This window comes from Musca domestica, unplaced genomic scaffold (genome assembly GCF_030504385.1).
Source record: "Musca domestica strain aabys unplaced genomic scaffold, Musca_domestica.polishedcontigs.V.1.1 210, whole genome shotgun sequence".
NCBI lineage: Eukaryota > Metazoa > Arthropoda > Insecta > Diptera > Muscidae > Musca > Musca domestica.
The window spans coordinates 64503-76040 of NW_026712259.1; the positions used below are offsets into that span (position 1 = coordinate 64503).

Here is an 11538-nt window from a genome sequence, read left to right on the forward strand (position 1 = left end):
ACTATTTTTAGTTTTCGCACAGTGGGACTCGTTGATAACTTTTGAAAATAAGAAAAATCGATTTTTCTCTAATTTTCCACGATCGATTTGGCCAAGTAATAGCGTTTTAGAAAGCTCTTGGAACGACCTTTCCTGCAGTGTCATTCATATGCGTGCACTATTTTTTATTGCTGCACAGTGGGCCATTTTATGTTTCCCTCTAGAAAACACTTGACTTTAGGAAAAATATTTTTTAAAAAAAATCTGCCCGATTAATCTTTCAGGAATTTTTATATCTCGAAAGTACACCTCATGGGCTTTCCAACGTGCTATTCCATGAGCTTGCACTATTTTTAGTTTTCGCACAGTGGGACTCGTTGATAACTTTTGAAAAATAAGAAAAATCGATTTTTCTCTAATTTTCCACGATCGATTTGGCCAAGTAATAGCGTTTTACAAAGCTCTTGGAACTGCCTTTCCTGCAGTGCCATTCATATGCGTGCACTATTTTTATTGCTGCACAGTGGGCTATGTAATTTTCTTCCATTAAAAAATAATCGGTATGATGACGAAAGTTTTTTATTGAAACACCTTTAAATTAGTTTTTTTATTTTTTTTTTTATTTATAATTATGTTCATTATCAGGTACAAACAAGAATAACTACAAATTTAAAAAAATTGCATTCTTGTTTCGCATCTTCAAAAATCGTTTTTATTTTACGTCTACAAAAATCGTTTTTATTTTCCGCATATCTGTTATACACTGTTATACAACAGAAAGTGCGCCCAGACTGGGTGTTGTCTTCGCTAGTTAAAATCGATTTTATCTTCACGCACATGTAAGTAAAGATAAAAAAGCCGCTAAGAATAAAACTAAGAAGATACTGGTACTTGCCCCTACTACTTGGCTGTTCGATTGGAACTAATCCGATTCGGGGAATATTTTTCTATCTTCAGATAATTCAAATCGCAAAATATTATTGAATTTATATACTTATTTGTGTGTCAACGAAATTTTCCTTTTTTCTTCAATTTTCGAAGATTTTTTAATTAACTACTTTGATAAGCATTTGCTTTTGGCTTTCATAATCACAATTTAAATGATATTAATATTTTTCCTTCTTTGTTAGATTTGGCACCAGATACCGCTTAACAGACATAAATAAACTTAAATGAGCACGCAAATCATAAAAATACCGGTTCTCCATCAAGGAATCTGCTTACTCACCTACTTAGCCTTGCAGTAGAGGCCAGCTCATTTTACTGCAATTCACGTTGTCTTAGTCATTTCCATCTATTGATCGAGGAAAGGAGTATTTTTCACCTTTTTCAACTTTTCTATTCCAAAACAAGTTTATCAACTCTAAAATTTGCCTTCAGAAAAACACGATTGTTAATTATTTTAAGAACGGATTTCGATCAATTGTGTTTAAAAAATTATAACAGCGCTTAATCGACATGCAAAAAATTGTTTTAGGTATATACATTTAGCTTTAAATTGTTTTCCAAATTTTATCGCGCAGAAAAAATACACACAAACCAAGCCCAAGCAAAAATCCCTAAATTTATTCTACCAACAACTGATTTCGAGAACATGTTATATATGCTAAAATAATCGTTAAGTCTTCCAATTTCATTTAGCATATAGCTTCTGTTGGAGGTGTCCCGCTGCCGTTTAATGTTTCTTTGGGAAGTCAAAATTTTATTGTTAGTCCAACAATTTCCGTTTCCGATATTATGTATGGAGTATGATAATTCATTATAATGCTATCGACAGGTAGCAACGTTACTAACTTCACTCGTTTCAGAACTTTGGGTATTAAAAGACTATTTACTTACCCCTAGTTTTGTTGATGGCAATATTTCTTAGATTGTTACGTAATCCTGATTGGCGGCGTCAAAAGTGACCATCCGGCTGCTAGCGGTCTCGGGGTCTGGTTCTCAACCGTCACTTTGTAACACCTCAGGACGAACACGAAATTTGAACTTTACAAATCACAAATATAATGCACTACACAAACACAACACCTGCTCAGACAAGAGAGAGTTTTAGCTAAAGAGTTGTAAAACATACAACTTCGTCTTTTTTATTTGCCGGTTTCTTGGTGCCTAATCTAGGCTCTTTTTTGGGAAGGTCGAGGAGATTCAATTTCTTCCATGCACACAGCGTGACCGTTGTGCCACTAAAGTATCAATTTTGCCACTTTTTTGGGCTTTGTGCCACTTTTTATTTTGATCCTAAATGAGCCACTTTTTTGAATTTTTGTGTCACTTTTTTATACATTGTGCCACCTTTATATATTAAGTTTGTCATTCCGTTTGTAACACCTCGAAATATACATTTTAGACCCCACAAAGTATATATATTCTTGCTCAGCATAAAATTCTACTTCGATTTATCAATGTCCGTCCGTCTTTGGAAATCACACTAGGCTCAGAACGAAATGAAGTAAGTTGAAGTAAGTCCAGGTCTACGTCTTCGTATAGCCCCCATATAACTGTACCCCCGATAATCGGCATTTGGATGATTTTAGCGACATTTCTATTTTTCCTTCTTTGTTAGATTTGGCACCAGATACCGCTTAACAGACATAAATAAACTTAAATAAGCATGCAAATCATAAAAATACCGATTCTCCATCAAGGAATCTGCTTACTCACCTACTTAGCCTTGCAGTAGAGGCCAGCTCATTTTACTGCAATTCACGTTGTCTTAGTCATTTCCATCTATTGATCGAGGAAAGGAGTATTTTTCACCTTTTTTCAACTTTTCTATTCCAAAACAAGTTTATCAACTCTGAAATTTGCCTTCAGAAAAACACGATTGTTAATTATTTTAAGAACGGATTTCGATCAATTGTGTTTAAAAAATTATAACAGCGCTTAATCGACATGCAAAAAATTGTTTTAGGTATATACATTTTGCTTTAAATTATTTTCCAAATTTTCTCGCGCAGAAAAAATACACACAAACCAAGACCAAGGCAAAAATCCCTAAATTTATTCTACCAACAACTGATTTCGAGAACATGTTATATGCTTAAATAGCATATAGCTTCTGTTGGAGGTGTCCCTACCAAAACTGATATGTTTCTTTGGGAAGTCAAAATTTTATTGTTAGTCCAACAATTCCCGTTTGCGATATTATGTATGGAGTATGATAATTCATTATCAAGCAACATTTTTTAACCAGAAGTTACTCTTACTCGGATGTCCTGTTGTATGCTAGATTTAGAGATTTATCTGAATACTCTGTACTTCGAAGTTAGGAAATTATTGGCTATCTTTAGTATGCAACTTTGGTGCTTTAGCTAAACGAGTTGTAAAACATACAACTTCGTCTTTTTTATTTGTCTGTTTCTTGATGCCTCATTTAGGCTTTTTTCCTAGAGGAAGATCGAGGAGATTTAATTTCTTCGGATCATCGGATCAACTTTCACAACATATCAACTTTTTCACATCCACTGGTTTGGGTGGCATAACTAATGAATTGTGTCAACTCTTAAAGATTGCTCCGAAATCTGTACCCTCATTCACATTATCAAGTTCTCTATCATCGGAATTGTCTGCACCATCCGACGACGATTCTTCAGGTGATTCAGAAAAAACATAAAAGCAAAAATAAGAAGATGACCAAGATGAAAAATCCTCCGAATAAAAAGGAAAAGACTAAAAATTTGTAAGTAAAAATACAAAGCCGCAAAGAAAAACACTAAGAAGAGAATGACTAGAAAGGTAGCAGCAGTAAATTAAAATCTTCAAATAGTTCGGGCTCGATCCAAAATGAGAATAAAAAATGGTAGAGAGTCAAAAACAAAACGGCTTAAGTTGTTTAAACGGTCTGAATGTATCTAGAAATCGAAGAAGTTCCTTTCGACAGGACCGAGGGTCTTCTACGACCAATAGGTCTGTCTCCAGGGACAAGGACGATCAACTAAAACAAAGATTAGTTTCTACCGTTGATTTCGAAGACCGGAAAAGAAACATTCATTAAGAACTCCAAGGCGAGTTCGTTCACAAAAAAGACGACGTGAACGACGTCGATCAGTGTCGTCATATTATGAAAGGAGAGGGTCACACTGATCTGAGCCAATCGAAATAAGGCGAGAGGAACGAAGAGACGTCATGCAAAACGTGATAAAAGAGTAAAATCCAAACGTTTCAGGCGAGATGAATTCTCCAAGAACGATAAAAAAAGTACCTGGCGAAATAAAAAAAGGAAAAGTCCAACGATAATGGTACTGTAACTGAACTCAAGGCCAACAGAACGTCAAAGGAAAAGTGTAGATATACTAACATCATGTACTTGTTTACCACCCGATAAATTGCGTATGATACAAGCAGAAATTACGGACAAATCAAAATATAGCTCGGGAAGCTCTTAAGAAATACATACATGGTTACATCAATAAAGTCAATGTGAATAGTGTTGCAGTAATCACGCGAAAATTTCTTAAGGAAAATATAGTACGTGGTAGAGGCGTACTTTGCCATTCCATAATACTAGCTCAAGCTGCATCGTCAACATTTACGCATGTTTATGCCGCCATGGTGGCCATTATTTATTCAAAATTTCCCAATATTGGGAAATTGATGCTGATACGTTTGGTCATACAATTCAAACGAGCATTTGGGTGTAACGATAACACCGTTTCTTTGTCTTCTCCAATTTTCATTGCCCACTTGATTGAATTGCCGACTGATAATAATGTTGAAGTGGCCATAACATTTCTTAAGGAATGTGGTATGAAATTGACAGAGGTATCATCGGAGGGGGTGGAGGCATATTTGAATCGCTTAAAAGTATCTTGTATGAAGGCAAGTTGGATACACATGTACAATATATGATTGAAGTTTAACTTCAATTACGCAGATATGGCCTTATGGACCATCGACCGATTATTGAGTCCTTAGAATTGGTAGAAGAATGTGATCAACTCACTCATTTGCTATTGTTGGAAGATGTCACATACCCGAAATACGTATTGAGTAAGGTTATAGAAATTTTTAAATTATTTTTTTATGTCATTAAAAAATGTTTTTAATTTTTAGACGCTTTTAAATTTGATGATCACTACGAGACCAATTAAGAGAAATGATATATATTTCACAAAATTTGTTCTTTAATATTGGCGAATTACCCGCATTATTTTTGATTGAATATTTTTCAATCTTCAGATAATTCAAATCGCATAATATCATTGGATTGATAGACTTATTAGTGTGTCAACGAAATTTTCCTTTTTTCTTCAATTTTCGAAGATTTTTTAATTAACTACTTAGACAAGCATTTGCTTTTGGCTTTCATAATCACAATTTAAATGATATTAATATTTTTCCTTCTTTGATAGATTTGGCACCAAATACCGCTTAACAGATATAAATAAACTTAAATGAGCATGCAAATCATAAAAATACCGATTCTCCATCAAGGAATCTGCTTACTCACCTACATAGCCTCCGCAATTTTCACGGTGTCTTAGTAATTTCCGTATATTGATCGAGGAAAGGAGTATTTTTCACCTTTTTTCAACTTTTCTATTCCAAAACAAGTTTATCAAATCTAAAATTTGCCTTCAGAAAAAAAAAAAACGATTGTTAATTATTTTAAGAACGGATTTCGATCAATTGTGTTTAAAAAATTATAACAGCGCTTCATCGACATGCTTTATACAAAAAATTGTTTTAGGTATATAAATTAAGCTTTAAATAATTTTCCAAATTTTCTCGCGAGGAAAAAATACACACAAACCAAGCCCAAGGCAAAAACCCCAAAATTTATTCTACCAACAACTAATTTCGAGAACATGTTATATATGCTAAAATAATCGTTAAGTCATCCAATTTCATTTAGCATATAGCTTCTGTTGGAGGTGTCCCGCTGCCGTTTAATGTTTCTTTGGGAAGTCAAAATTTTATTGTTAGTCCAACAATTTCCGTTTCCGATATTATGTATGGAGTATGATAATTCATTATAATGCTATCGACAGGTAGCAACGTTACTAACTTCACTCGTTTCAGAACTTTGGGTATTAAAAGACTATTTACTTACCCCTAGTTTTGTTGATGGCAATATTTCTTAGATTGTTACGTAATCCTGATTGGCGGCGTCAAAAGTGACCATCCGGCTGCTAGCGGTCTCGGGGTCTGGTTCTCAACCGTCACTTTGTAACACCTCAGGACGAACACGAAATTTGAACTTTACAAATCACAAATATAATGCACTACACAAACACAACACCTGCTCAGACAAGAGAGAGTTTTAGCTAAAAGAGTTGTAAAACATACAACTTCGTCTTTTTTATTTGCCGGTTTCTTGGTGCCTAATCTAGGCTCTTTTTTGGGAAGGTCGAGGAGATTCAATTTCTTCCATGCACACAGCGTGACCGTTGTGCCACTAAAGTATCAATTTTGCCACTTTTTTTGGGCTTTGTGCCACTTTTTTATTTTGATCCTAAATGAGCCACTTTTTTGAATTTTTGTGTCACTTTTTTATACATTGTGCCACCTTTATATATTAAGTTTGTCATTCCGTTTGTAACACCTCGAAATATACATTTTAGACCCCACAAAGTATATATTCTTGTTCAGCATAAAATTCTACGTCGATTTATCAATGTCCGTCCCTCTGTGGAAATCACTCTAGCCTCCGAACGAAATGAAGTAAGTTGAAGTAAGTCCAGGTCTACGTCTTCGTATAGCCCCCATATAACGGTACCCCCGATAATCGGCATTTGGATGATTTTAGCGACATTTCTATCGGAATTGCTTTAAACTTGGTATTTGAAGTTCGTAATAGATACTAAAGCATATGACAGGAGATTGTCTGTGTAGGTTCACGTCTTCTTATAGCCCCTATATAACGGCACCCCGATATTCGGTATTTTAATGATTTTAGCGAAATTATTTACGGGAATTATTTCAAATTCTGTATTTGAACTTCGTAATGGATACTACAGCCTATGCCGCAAAATTGTCTGTGCAGGTCCACGTTTCATAACCCCAATATATATTCTATATATTCGGTATTTTATTTATTTTAGCTACATTATAAACAGATTTTTTTTCAAGTTTCGCATTTAAATATTATAATAGCTTATGACAAAATTTGCCTATGCAGGTCCACGTTGTCGTATAGACCCTAATATACGGCTACATTCGGTATTTTTAAGATTTTAACAGAATTTTTAACCGATTTTATTTTATTTTTTTGTGAAAATTGCAAAATTTTTACCACATGGTGGAGGGTATTCAAAGTTCAGCCCGGCCGAACTTACAACTTTTTTACTTGTTTTAAATAAAATGTGAAATAAATTGTGCCACTTTCTGTGCCACCATTTAAAGTGATATGTGCCACTTTTTTTTAACTAATAATACTTTTTGTGATACTTTTTGAAAATTTCCAGCGGCCACACTGCATACACATTTGAAGTGATTTGAAGTGGCCTCATTTGATGTAAGTTTCCTTTATTAAGGCAGATCTATATTCTTCTATAAGGAAATGGATTTTTTATGTCATCTTTAAAATATTCGTTGGAATCTGATATAACTTTGATTTTTTCACTCTGTTCTTCAAGAGCAGTTTTATAGTTTCCAATTATCTCTTCAAGATTATCATTATCCTGAAAATTTTCATTTCCTTTGTTATCAATAACATTTGTTGGACTAAACTATGAAATTGATGTGGATTTACATCATCACTGATACCTTTTCCTTCTAAAACCATGACATCTCGTGAAATTTTACTTTTCCTTTGGTGCATGCAGACAACAACAACTGAATGCATGCAAATTGCTCAACTCCTAAAGATTGCTCCGAAATCTGTACCCTCGTCGTCATGATCAAGTTCTTTATCATCGGAATTGTCTGCACGATCCGACGACGATTCTTTAAATGTTTCAAAAAAACATAAAAGCAAAAATAAGATCACCAAGAAAAAAATCTTTCGAATAAAAAGGAAAAAACCTAAAAAAATTTGTAAATAAAAATAAAAGGCCACAAAGAAAAAAAACCAAGAAGCGAATGACTAAAAATGTAGCAGCAGTAAATCATAATCTTTAAATAGTTCGGGCTCGAAACAAATTGAAAAATGAAAGAATGAAAAATGGTGGAAATTAAAAAACAAAACGGCATTTGGGTGTTACACTCAAGATCGTTTGTTTGTCTTGTTCAAATTCCATTGGCCACTTGGTTAATCAAAGGGTGGCCCTAGAAATTCTAAGACTCTTGATTGAATCGCCGACTGATGATAATGTTGAAGTGGTCATAACATTTCTTAAGGAATGTGGTATGCAATTGACAGAGGAATCATCCGAGAGGTTTGGAGGCATTTTTGAATTGCTTAAAAATATCTTGCATGAAGGCAAGTTGGATAAATGTGTACAATATATGATTGAAGTTTTACTTCAAGTACGCAGAGATGGCTTTAAGGACCATCAATCGATTATTGAGTCCTTATAATTGGTAGCAGAATATGATCAATTCACTCATTTGCTATTGTTGGAAGATGTCACATACTAGATATATTGAGTAAGTTAATAGAACTTAATAAATAATTTTTTTTGTCATTAATTTTATTAATTTTTAGACGCATTTAAATTTGACGATCAGTACGAGAGCAATGAAGAGAAATATAAAGCACTTAGTAAGGATATTTTGGGTAGCTATGCTTCAGACTCGGATGGCTCCTTCGGTTCGGGTAGTAATTCCGAAACTGCATTATGTGACTGTGATAAGGGCAAAAATGAGGTTAATAATGAATACACAAGTGGTGACATTAATGATGAATCGAAAACAAATCTGATTGCGGTAAGAAGAACAATATAAATTAACAATAAAATAAATTCTAGTTTGGATTATGGGGAATGTGCCCAAAAATTAATGAAAATGCAATTGAAAAAAAGCCCCAAACAAAAAAACTAAGAAGCTAATGACAAAAAATGTAGCAGCAGTAAATCAAAATCTTCAAATAGTTCGGGCTCGAACCAAAATGAGAATGGAAAATGATAGAAAATCAAAAACAAAACGGCTTAAGATGTTTTAAACGGTCTGAATGTGTCAAGAAATCAAAGAAGCCCCTTTCGACACGGCCGAGAGTCTTCTACGTCCAAAAGGTCTGTCTCCAGGGACAAGGACAATCAACTAAGACGAAGATTAGGATCTACAGTCGATTTCGAAGACCGGAAAAACATCCATCAAGAACTCCACGACGAGTTCTTTCACCAAAAAGGCGACATGAACGACGTCGTTCAGTGTCGAAAGTGCGGATCGAAAGAAGGCGAGAGGAACGAAAGAGACGTTATGCAAAACGTGATGAAAGAGTAAAAATCAAAACGTTTCAGAATCGCCGATTGATGATAATGTAGAAGTGGCTATAACATTTTGAGGTATGAAATTGACAGAGGTATCATCGAATCATCGTGGAGGCATATTTGAGTCGCTTAAAAGTATCTTGTATTGGATACACATGTACAATATATGATTATATATATTGTTGACCGAAGCCATTAGTTGCGATGTTTTAGACTGCATAAAGCAAAATAAAGATGACGCCACAACTTCAATTCGTATTTCTTTCAATAATTGGTCGAATACATGGGTTTGGATCAGATTAATAAATCATGATCAAGTTCTTTATCATCGGAATTGTCTGCACCATCCGACGACGCTTCTTAAAGTTATTCAGAAAGTAGGAAAAAAACTTTAAGGCAAAAATAAGAAGATGCCCAAGAGAAAAAAATCCTCCGGATAAAAAGGGGGAAAAAACTAAAAAAATCTAAGTAAAGATAAAAAAGCCGCTAAGAAAAAAACTAAGAAGATACTGGTACTTCCCCGTACTACTTGGCGTTCGGACAGAATGTGATTACCAACGGCGCAGCATATTCCCTTCTTCGTTGGTTAGAAATGTTAGAAGATAGCCCTTCAAGCTTGTTGTATATCACCTTATGGTTATTTATATTTTAATCTATTATGGTAGCAATTTTTTCGCTGGCATTTATTGAATTAACTTGAACAAAAAGTGATTTTATCAAAAATTAATTTTTAAAGTTAACATTAATCCTGTAAACTGGTATTTTTTCCGGAGACACAATTTTTATACTCCAAAAACTGATATATAATTCACAAAATTTTGCCTTTTGGTAAGTTTTTTTAATATTGGTGAATTATCCGCATTATTTTTGATTGAATATAATAATAATTCAAATTGCAAAATATCATTGGATTGATAGACTTATTTGTATGTCAACGAAATTTTTCATTTAATACCCTCCACCATACTATGGAATGTATATTAATTTTGTCATTCCGTTTGTAACTCCTCGAAATACTCTTGTCAGACCCAACAAAGTATATATATTCTTCATCAGCGTAAAATTCTAAGACGATTTAGCCGTGCCCATCTGTGTGTGCTATCTTTCGAAAGAATTGAGATAGAAGGCTAAAATTTTGCACACAAGTTTATTTTTCCTGTAGGCAGGTTTATTTTGTAAATGGGCCATGTAGGTCCACGTTTTCATATAGCCCCCATATAACGGTACCTGCCGATATTCGGTAGTTTGATGATTTTAGCGTCATTATTCTCCGGAATTGTTTCAAATTACGTATATAGAGTTCGTAATGGGAACTACAGTCTGTGACAGAAAATTGTCTATGCAGATCCAGGTCTTCGTACAGGTCCCATACCTCCCTATATTCAGCATTTTGACGAGTTTGGGTACAATACCCACCAAAAATGTTTGAGAAGTCGTATTTGAAGTTCTTAATGGATTATGCAGCCTACGACAGAACATGGTCTATGCTGATCCAGGTCTTCACACAGCTCCATCATAACGGTATCTCCCTATATACGATATTTTGATGATTTTAGCTACATTAATTACCGTACATTATATTATATTCAAAGGTCGGGCCGGCCGAAATTACTGCTTTTTAACTTGTTCAACTTTTCAATTCCAAAACAAGTTTATCAACAGAACAGTGTTGGCTTGTTTGTTCGGGATACCATAGTATTTTTATGTTGAACACTGGTCAGGCTTAATCCCTTTATTGTTGTTTTTATAAAACAATGTTTTTTATTAGTGGAGAACGATGATAATGTTTACCAGGGGTTAAGGCAGGGAATACCTAGGTTTCGGAAAGAGCCACTAATCCTCATCAGTTCCCTTGTTTTTGTCTGGGATATTCTCCCCAGAAGTTATTTTAAAAATAACTTCTATGACAAAAAAACATTTTTTACCCAAGTGAAGAGATTGTAAGCTCAATAGAAGAGGAAACAAAGAATTAAATAAACTAAAATTCTTTTGGAAAATCTTCTATATCTTACAACCGCACTTATAAACATTTACATTTTTCTCCACTTATTATGCTTTCGGTCTACCTAAACGAAGTAGCATAACCATGTAAGTTGGTTTGTCTGTTACAACAAAAACCCCTTCGTCGACCGTGCCTTGTCTATTAATAGAACAGTGTTGGCTTGTTTGTTTGGGATACCATAGTATTTTGTTGTTGAAAAATGGTCAGGCTTAATCCCTTTATTGTATGTTTGGTATCCCAAACAAC

At 34.3% G+C, this 11538-nt stretch overlaps 1 pseudogene; it reads left to right on the top strand.

Annotated features, from left to right (window-relative positions):
* The first annotated feature begins 3617 nt into the window (after positions 1-3617).
* Positions 3618-9262, top strand: LOC131802513 (male determiner protein Mdmd(V)-like; annotated as a pseudogene).
* Positions 9263-11538: the final 2276 nt, after the last annotated feature.